General features: G+C 43.0%; 1 non-coding gene across 1 annotated transcript; it reads right to left on the bottom strand.

Moving 5' to 3' along the window:
- Window positions 1-8535: 8535 nt before the first annotated feature.
- Window positions 8536-8608, bottom strand: TRNAV-CAC (transfer RNA valine (anticodon CAC)). Its single transcript has one exon. It is a non-coding gene; the product is annotated as a tRNA-Val (tRNA).
- Window positions 8609-9902: the final 1294 nt, after the last annotated feature.

Genomic DNA, 9902 nt, shown 5'->3' with positions numbered 1-9902 from the left:
TCTCGCAAGCCCGCCTGGCTGCCTCCCAAGATCTTCATCCAGCTTGTGTGAAAACGGGTGCTCATCCATCACCGCCTCACACTCGATTTATACTAAAATGAATGAAACTGTTTAAGATTACGCTTCTGACTACAGCACAGGAAAACAGGCCCGACCTCTAAAGATTGCATTTCATCATCATCATCATCATCATCATCATCATCATCATCATCATCTGTTTACCCTCCAGGTTCGGCTTTTCCCTCGGACTCAGTGAGGGATCCCACCTCTACCGCCGCAACGGCAGTGTCCTGGAGCTTCAGACTCTTGGTCGGGGGATACAACAGGGGAGTATGACCAGTACCTCGCCCAGGTCACCGCACCTGCTATGCTGAACAGGGGCCTTGTGGAGGGATGGGAAGATTGGAAGGGATAGGCAAGGAAGAGGGAAGGAAGAGGGAAGGAAGAGGCCGTGGCCTTAAGTTTGGTACCATCCCGGCATTCGCCTGGAGGAGAAGTGGGAAACCACTGAAAACCACTTCCAGGATGGCTGAGGTGGGAATCGAACCCACCTCTACTCAGCTGACCTCCCGAGGCTGAGTGAACCCCGTCCAGCCCTCGCGCCACTTTTCAAATTTCGTGGCAGAGCCGGGAATCGAACCCGGGCCTCCGGGGGTGGAAGCTAATCACGCTAACCACTACACCACAGAGAAAGATGGCATTTAAGAATTGTTTTAGCGAAATACACTGTATTATATTGAAGAAACTAATAAGATGAATGTTCGCATCTGTGATGTAGTGGTTGGCATGATTAGCTGCCACCCCCCAGAAGCCCGGGTCCGATTCCCGGCTCTGCCACGAAATTTGAAAAGTGATATGAGGGCTGAAACGGAGTTCACGCAGCCTCGGGAGGTCAGTTAATCAGAGAGGGTTCAATTCCCGTGGTTTCCGCCGTCTCCTCCAGGAAATTGCCGTGATATTACCAAATTTAAGGCCAGGGCCGCTTCCTTCCCTCCTCCTTATCTATCCCTTCCAATCTTCACATCCCCCACAAGAACCTTGTTCAGCATAGCAGGTGAGGCTACCTGGGTAAGGCACTGTTCCTCCTTCCCACTTGTATCCCTTCCCAATATCTCATGCTCCTGTATACTGCCGTAAAGGCGGTAGAGGTGGGATCCCTCGCTTAGTTCGAGGGAAAACCTAACTCTTAGCGTAAACGGATTGATAAGAGAAAGAAACCCTACAGACAACTAAAGAAACTATAGGCCCTAACTTATATATGTTTATTTTGAGATATAAGAAATGAATCGCCACAAAAAGTTTTTTTATTAGAAACATCCAAATACATTTTAGAGAGAGAATTCTGTTGCTGTTTCTGACACAACTGGGAACACGTAATAATAGTGATGATGTTTTTCTATACTTTGCATCGCCACAGATACGTCTTATAGCGGCGATAGGATAGGAAAGAGCTAGGAGATGGAAGGAAGAGTGCGTGAAATTAATTAAAGTACTGCCCCCATCATTTGCCTAATTTGAAAATTGGGAAACCAGAGGAAGCCATCTTCAGGACTGCCGGCAGTGAGATTCCAAACCACTATCTCCCGAATGCAAGCTCACATCGGCTCGACCCTAACAGCATGGTCAACGTGCTCGGTAGTGTTGATGTTGAACAATGTCACGTTAAATTTATAATACCGTACAATAATGATGGCTAGGGGTTTCTAATGTAACATTTCATCATTATTTAAGAATTACACTTTAGTAGGTTCGAACCCCACTGTCGGCAGCCCTGAAAATGGTTTTCCGTGGTTTCCCATTTTCACACCAGGGAAATGCTGGGGCTGTACCTTATTCAAGGCCACGGCCGCTTCCTTCCCACTCCTAGCTTTTCCTTGTCCCATCGTCACCAAAAGACCTATCTGTGTCGGTGCGACGTAAAACAACTAGCAAAAAAAAAAAAAAAAAAGTACACTTTCACTTATTGAATAAAGAGTGCTCAAAATTTTTCTTTAAATGATATAATACTATGAGCAGCATATTAAATCATTATTTATGCTAATATCCGGAATGCCGTAATGACATAACTGCATTCAATGCATTTGATGAATTGTTTAAGTTATATACTAAAAATAGGAAAAATATATTCCAGACCCTAAAACATGGAAGTATGTAACACATAGTGCTTTTACAAATAATAATAATAAAAACTCCTTAATTTCCTCCCATTATTAGTTAGCAAGCTCGTCTGTAACTATACTTCCACCCAGATGCACCAGAGACGAAATATGTTGCGAATAGGAGTGCTCACCTCTTTCAAATTCACCATTTATCTCGAGAATTGAAACAAGCAGGTTTCCACAAAAAAGTCAAAAATTACTTTGTTTCCTCCCGGGACGGAACCGGGGACTTTGCGCTTGTAAGGCGCACGTGATAACCACTAAACTACGGAAACCGTAGTTGGCACACTTACAGTAAATGGTGGAACTTGGCGTCGTGTCGTGCCATTTCGTCCAGGTGCCATTTCGTCCAAGTGCCATTTCGTCCAAATTCCACGAACAGAGGCAGGTGGTTAACTCTCTACCAGCCCACTAGTGCTATTTCGTCCAAACACCTATGATTGACAGTTTGACAGATCTACAATAACTGTTCCATTTCATTGCGTTCCTTGTTAGAAATAAGTAATTTTGTAATGTTTGTAATAATGGACGTTACTCGCTCCTCTGGTTCATAAAAATTACATGGGGACTTTGAAGGGCTTTGGGGAGGTAGCCCTAAGGGAATTTAGGGAAATAATGTCCTTTCAAAACATCTATGGAAAGTTCCCTTTAATTTGACACCTCAGTCATCAAAATCGGACTTATTATTAAAAAGTAGTTAACGGGACAAGAAATTCCTAACGGAATTAAATATAAGACAATATACTCACTATTAACTGCGTTCCTGGAGACTGTTATGAAGTCACGTTCAGCCAATTTTCACATTACTACAAAGATTTGAATAAAAACACAAACCAAATCTGCCAATGCAAAAAACGGCCTTTTTTGTTTGCTATTTGCTTTACGTCGCACCGACACAGATATGTCTTATGGTGACTATGGGACAGGAAAGGCCTAGGAATGGGAAGTAAGCGGGCGTGGCCTTAATTAAGGTACAGCCCCAGCATTTGCCTGGTGTGAAAATGGGAAACCACGGAAAACCATTTTCAGGGCTGCCGACATGGGGTTCGAACCCACTATCTCCCGATTACTGGATACTGGCCGCACTTAAGCGACTGCAGCTATCGAGTTCGGTAAAGCGGCCTTTCAGCCTTGTCAAGTTTTGTGTCTATTTACAAATATATACAGTGAGTACAATGTATGCAGCAGCTAATGCGTTGTCCGATGATGCAAATCAGTAACTTTTTTGTCCCTCTTAATCCATTTTAATTATCTTGAAGACGTTCCTCAAAAACTTTTCAAATTCTCGTGACTTCTCCAATTTTTTCAATGGCTCTTTCTATTGTGTTGTTCATTACAATGTACTTGTTTCTCCTCTTTAGACATTCTAAATTTAGGTCAATCCTGATAATTATCCTGGCAGAATATTCTGCTTCTTTCTTTAGTGTCATAATTAGGTGTTTTATTCGAGGGTGTGGTTTGCCTACGATTGCATTCAAGCGAAGGTTCCATCCTTCCACAGCGTTGTTGGTACGATGCCGCCTTCCGGTACAATTCCATGCATCAATTGGGAAATGAGGGTTTTCTAACCAATGGTCAATGAAATAGTCAGAAACCTTATTGAGTTTCTCATGTGCTACAGCAACACTGTGGATGTGTAGCCAGCCTTCCTCCACATCTGTCGTCTTTAAAAAGGCCAGAGCAGCGCACATTCTCACGGAGTCTCGTATTTCCTGGCGTGTGTTGTAATCTTTGGCAAGCCCAAGGTTTTGTACATTCCTCCATAGACTTTGTGAAAAATGAAAAAAGCACCCATGAAATTCTGCAGCAGGAAATACAATGTCGATTGCCTCGATCACTCCAGCTTCGAAATCTGCGGTTTCTGTCTCAGGGGACCAGTCTGGAATCACCCGAAGAATGGCGTTAAACAGGTGAATGTAAATTGATTTTCTCTTGTCAGGAAGTAATGAGAAAACTACGGGGGTTACGTTTGTTTCTTCCACAGTGCTTCCTAAATCTACATGGATGGTGTACCGTATAACTGAGAAAATTGTTTGCTAACACTCTTAAAGGTGCCATCCATGGAAAAAATCTTATTTTCTCTTAATGCAGTTTTTTCTGTGGAACTGGCAAAAATAAGTATCCGCTCACCATCACAGTCGTCAGCTAGTAAGAAATTATTTCCATCTGCCATATTCAAACGTTCTGAATCCAACTCAACTTCATCTCGATGATTGGGTTCAGCCTCAATTCCCTGAGCATCCCTTCGCTGTCTATGCAGAGAAGACTTGCAGTTATATAACTGAGGAATTCTGGTAACTAGTTCAAATCCGGATTGTAGAAGAGGTTTGAATTCGTCGTAAAAAATCTGAAACCAAAAGGAACTAACTATACTATCTATATAAATAAAATAAGAGTTATGTCTGTATATTACTTGGAATAGTGAAATTTTGGCATAATTTCATGTATTACACATCGTAGAGGCCGAATCGAAATTTATCTCAATTTCTGTCTGTCTGTCGAGCAAGATCACTCGCAGAATGTAAACTCGCTTCGCTAGTTTACTTCCTTCGGCCTTCAGCCTCAGGATTTGCAAGGAGTTCAAACTCAATTTAAATTAATATATGCCTATTTAGAAGGAAGTGGGGCGCAGTCCTAGAGTCTGGGGCATAAATATTGTCACAAATAAAAAATATAAACCTACCTGTGAAATGGATTTATCAGTTCCTTCGTGGGCTCTTTCTTTCCCGGTGCACCCCTTGTGGGTGGGGGACGCAGACAAAGAATTCACCCATGGTATCCCCTTCCTGTCGTAAGAGGCGACTAAAAGCGGAAACCAAGGGATGATCAAATTAGAACCATGAAATATTTGCGTTTAGTACCACCACGTGGGGAACACCATGGGTCGCTTTTACTTGCGCGTAGTATTACTATGTTGGGTACCAAATAGGTTTGTGATTAGCATCCATCCATCCATCCAATCTTCGTCCTCATGTTCTGAATTGTGATCAGTGGATGTTTTTGGGCTTTTAATTTGTCATTTCATTTCGTACCATCAGGGGCCGGTGAAATAGATGTTAGGCCCCTTATACAAAAAGCATCATCATCATCATCATCATCATCATCTTTCCCTGTGCCATAGCCTTGTGGACTTCTTGTGCAGCCACATCAGGAACATACGTATTATGGATCTCTTCTTTAATAATTTCACGGTTTATAGTCAACACTTTTCCAGAACGGTTAACACAACGCCACAAAACTTCACCGCACTTCTCATTCTTAACCGTATACCGATACCCGTTAAGTAATAAACTAGGTTGGTCCCTTGTGGTGGTTGAAAACTCCATAATTAACAAAGATATTAATTCATAGAGATCATTCGAACGAATGAAGTATCTGTTCATAAACAAAGGTGGGAAGGGGAGAAATGGAATTTCACAGCAGGGGTGGATGTGAAATCCCACAACCAGTTGTGGATATATCACAACCTGTGATTGTACAAGTAAGCACAGGGGTCATTGACCTCTGACTACCTGCACTGCCTCAACCCTTGTCAACATTTCGTCTGGACGAGATGGCACTCATAAACTTGTATGATAATTTGTAAAACCGAGCTGGACGAAATGACACGTTTTTCAAGGAAATTTGTTGCTGGACGAAATGGCACTTGGAGGAAATGGCACTGAACCCTTGGTGTCTCTCAAGCCTGAATGCCTTCCTAGTTCTTCAACCATGTTGCGTGATACCGAGTGCTCAGCGATAACCTGACAGCTGCGTTCCACTTACACCTAAATGAAAGCGATTCTTGAAGGTTACATAGTGAGTAGAGCACAGGAAAGACAGATCCACCTCTTCTCCTTGTTCTTCTTCTTCTTCTTAATCTGTTTACACTCCAGGGTTGGTTTTTCCCTCGGACTCAGTGAGGGATCCCACCTCTTTCGCCTCAAGGACAGTGTCCTGGAGCGTGAGACTTTGGGTCGAAGGTTCAACCGGAGGGGAGGGCCAGTACGTCGTCCAGGCGGCCTCATGTGCTGTGCTGAACAGGTGCCTTGTGCGAGGATAGGAAGATTTCAACTTGTTTTAGAGGACACGAGAGCGGAAAAACACCCGCACTCTCCAGAGGAAAAGTACTAATGTATATATAATAGGATAAGTGTATATATGTGTATATAGTTACAGAGACAAGTGTGTGCCAACAACACCGCAAAGAAGGGACGTCGTCAGGCGAGAAAGAGGATGCCCCTTACAATAAGTAAGGCTTGGCACTACTCCCCTTCTCCTTAAAAGGAGACTTGGCACCAGGGACTGCTGGCTGCTGGACCAAGGGACTAACCTGTGGCCCAAAGTCCAGACGCCAGCGGACCCTAGCCGCACCAGGCAGTGACAAGAAGGACTGATTCCCCATACTAATTGACAAAAGCTAGGTAAATGGTTATGATTGCACGACTCATACTCCTAACTAACAAAACATCTGGACTTTTCCAGCCCACATCCTTGCATGTGCTATCAAAAGATGTCTGGTTTTACATGTAGGCTCTTTCTATTTTATGCCTATGTGGTTTTTCCCTGACCCTTCAATACCATACCTTAACACCATCCTACCAATACAAAATCGCCTGGTAACGTGTTTAACATGGAAACAGGCAGATAGTCCTTGTATCACTTCCCACTCTCCCTGCTATCTCTTTCTACTTAGAACTAATAGCATGTCGGAGGCAATGTAGATTGTGTCGATTGCCACGCCGGGGGAGCGGGCTACGGGGGCCCAACGTAAAAAAATAGTGTTAGGCAAGGGAGAGGGAAGGAAGTAGCAGTGGCCTTAAGTGAAGTACCATCCCGGCGTTCGCCTGGAGGAGAAGTGAGAAATCATACAGAACCACTTCGAGGATGGCTGTGGTGGAAATCGAACTCCCTCTACTCAGTTAACGAGGCTGAGTGGACCCCTTTCCACTCTTTATAACACTTTTCAAATTTCGTGTCAGAGCCGTTTGTTTTTTGGTGGTGTGATTATTGTTTTAAGACGAAGTACGACCGGACGACAATCCTCTATTAACACTTATCAAAGGGGCAAAAAGGAAGTGATCCGGCACTTCGGAAAAGGAAGATCCCGCCAAAGAATGACCAGGATCACGAAGGGGGTGAAAGTGAAAGACACCCTAGGCTTCGCAAACTAACCTAAGTCCGTTGGGTTTGGAAAATAATAAAAGAGTTGCGAAGGGATGTCGGATAGTCTAAAGGAAAGTGACAAAAATGGCCCAAGCAAGTGGAAGAAATGGCAGGACTCAGCTAAGTGTCCCATGACAGCCAATGCACTCTCCCTATTTACGAACCCCTCTTATGACAATAAAGTGATACCCTGGGTTTTATTCTACCGCCCCCACCCACTTCGGAGGCAGAACTGGGAATGGAACACAATAATCCGGGTGTGCCAGCTACTGATAGATTTTTATGGTGCTCAACTTCGTCAGCCTCTTCCTGGTAGACAGTCGGGAAGGAATTATTTTGCGTGCCAGTAAATCCTATCGACACTTAAAGAAAATAATTGTATATTTGTAGATACTGTATATGGAACGAATGCGCCACGAACAAAATTCTTTATGATAGAAGCTTCCAAATACCTTTTAGAGAGAGTAGTCCAGTTTCTGTTTATGAAGCAACAGGGAACACGCAATAATAGTGATGGTATTGAAAATGTCACGTTATTGTGTTAATAAAATATAATAATAAATTATGACTACGATGTTTAAATATGTTATATTGCACCATTATTAAGGAATTTTACTTTCATTTACTAAATAAATGAGTGATCAAAAATTTCCTTTAAATATTTGAAAGCCGCGCTGAGTGGCTCAGAATGTTGAGGTGTTGGTCTTCTGACCCCAGCTTGGCTTGTTCGATACTGGCTCAAAAACGTCAGCCTCGCCATGTTAGATTTAGCGGAGCGTAAAATAACTCCTGCGGGACTAAATTGCGGCACATCAGCGTCTCCGAAAATCATAAAAGTAGTTAGTGGGACGCAAAGCCAATAACACTATTTTAAAAAATGTTGGAAAACCATGAACAGCATGTATAATTATTTGTTCATGGTAACGTCAGGAATGCTGTTATGACATGATTACATTCTGTGTTTTATGAGCATTTGTTTACCAAAAACCAGGAAAAAATATACCCCAAACCCTAACATACGGAAGTAACGAAACACATAGTGACTACACAAATAACTAAAAAAACATAATTTTTCCGTCTATTAGTTAGGAAGGTTGTCTGTAAATACGCTTCCACCCAGAAGTACCAGAGAAGAAACGTATTGGGAACAGGAGCGCTCTCCTATTTCAAATTCATCATTCATATCGAGAATTGAAACAAGCATTTTGTCATAAGGAAGTTAAAAATATATTGTTTCCGCCCGGGATCGAACCGGGGACCTTGCGCGTGTGAGGCGCACGTGATAACCACTACACTACGGAAACGGACGGGGTGTGCTTGCTAGTAAAATAAACTTGTCTCTCGCAAGCCCGGCTGGCTGCCTCCCAAGTTCTTCATCTTGCTTGTGTGAAACCGGGTGCTCATCCATCACCGCCTCACACTCGACTTATACTAAAATGAATGAAACTGTTTAAGATTACGCTTCTGACTACAGCACAGGAAAACAGGCCCGACCTATAAGGATTGCATTTAAGAATTTCCTTAAGGAAGTACACTGTATTATAATAAAGATACTAATAAAATGATTGTCTGCATCTGTGGTGAAGTGGTTGGCATGATTAGCTGCCACCCCCGGAGGCCCGGGTCCGATTCCCGGCTCTGACACGAAATTTTAAAGTGGTACGAGGGCTGGAACGGAGTTCACGCAGCCTCGGGAGTTCAGTTGATCAGAGAGGGTTCAATTCCCGTGGTGTCCCACTTCTCCTCCAGGAAAATGCCGTGATAGTACCAAATTTAAGGCCAGGGCCGCTTCCTTCCCTCCTCCTTATCTATCCCTTCCAATCTTCACATCCCCCCACAAGGACCTTGTTCAGCATAGCAGGTGAGGCTACCTGGGTGAGGCACTGTTCCTCCTTCCCACTTGTATCCCTTCCCAATATCTCATGCTCTTGTATACTGCCGTAAAGGCGGTAGAGGTGGGATCCCTCGCTTAGTCCGAGGGAAAACCTTACTCTTAGCGTAAACGGATTGAAAGAAATAGAAATCCTGCAGACAACTAAAGGAACTATAATTTATATATGTTCATTTTGAGATATAAGAAATGAATCGCCACAAAAAGATTATTTTTAATAGAAACTTCCAAATATATTTTAGAGAGAGAATTCTGTTGCTGTTTCTGAAACAACTGGTAACACGTAATAATAGTGATGATGATTTTTCTGTACTTCGCATCGACACCGATAGGTCTTATGGCAGCGATAGGATAGGAAAGAGTTAGGTGAGGGAAGGAAGATTGCGTGGAATTAATTAAAGTACTGCCCCATCATTTGACTAATATGAAAATTGGGAAACCAGAGGAAGCCATCTTCAGGACTGCAGGCTGTGGGATTCCAAACCACTATCTCCCTAACCTAAGCTCACAGCGGCTCGACCCTAACAGCACGGTCAACGTGCTCGGTAGTGTTGATGTTGAACAAAGTCACGTTAAATTTATAACAGCGTTTAATGATTAATGATGACTAGGTTTTTTCTAATGTTACATTTCATCATTATTAAAGAATTACACTTTCACTTATTGAATAAAGAGTGCTCAAAATGTTCTTCAAATGGTGTAATACC

This window comes from Anabrus simplex, chromosome 7 (assembly GCF_040414725.1).
Source record: "Anabrus simplex isolate iqAnaSimp1 chromosome 7, ASM4041472v1, whole genome shotgun sequence".
Taxonomy (NCBI): Eukaryota; Metazoa; Arthropoda; class Insecta; order Orthoptera; family Tettigoniidae; genus Anabrus; species Anabrus simplex.
The sequence above is the reverse complement of the archived record's forward strand: the minus strand, read 5'-3'. Positions and strand labels throughout refer to the sequence as shown.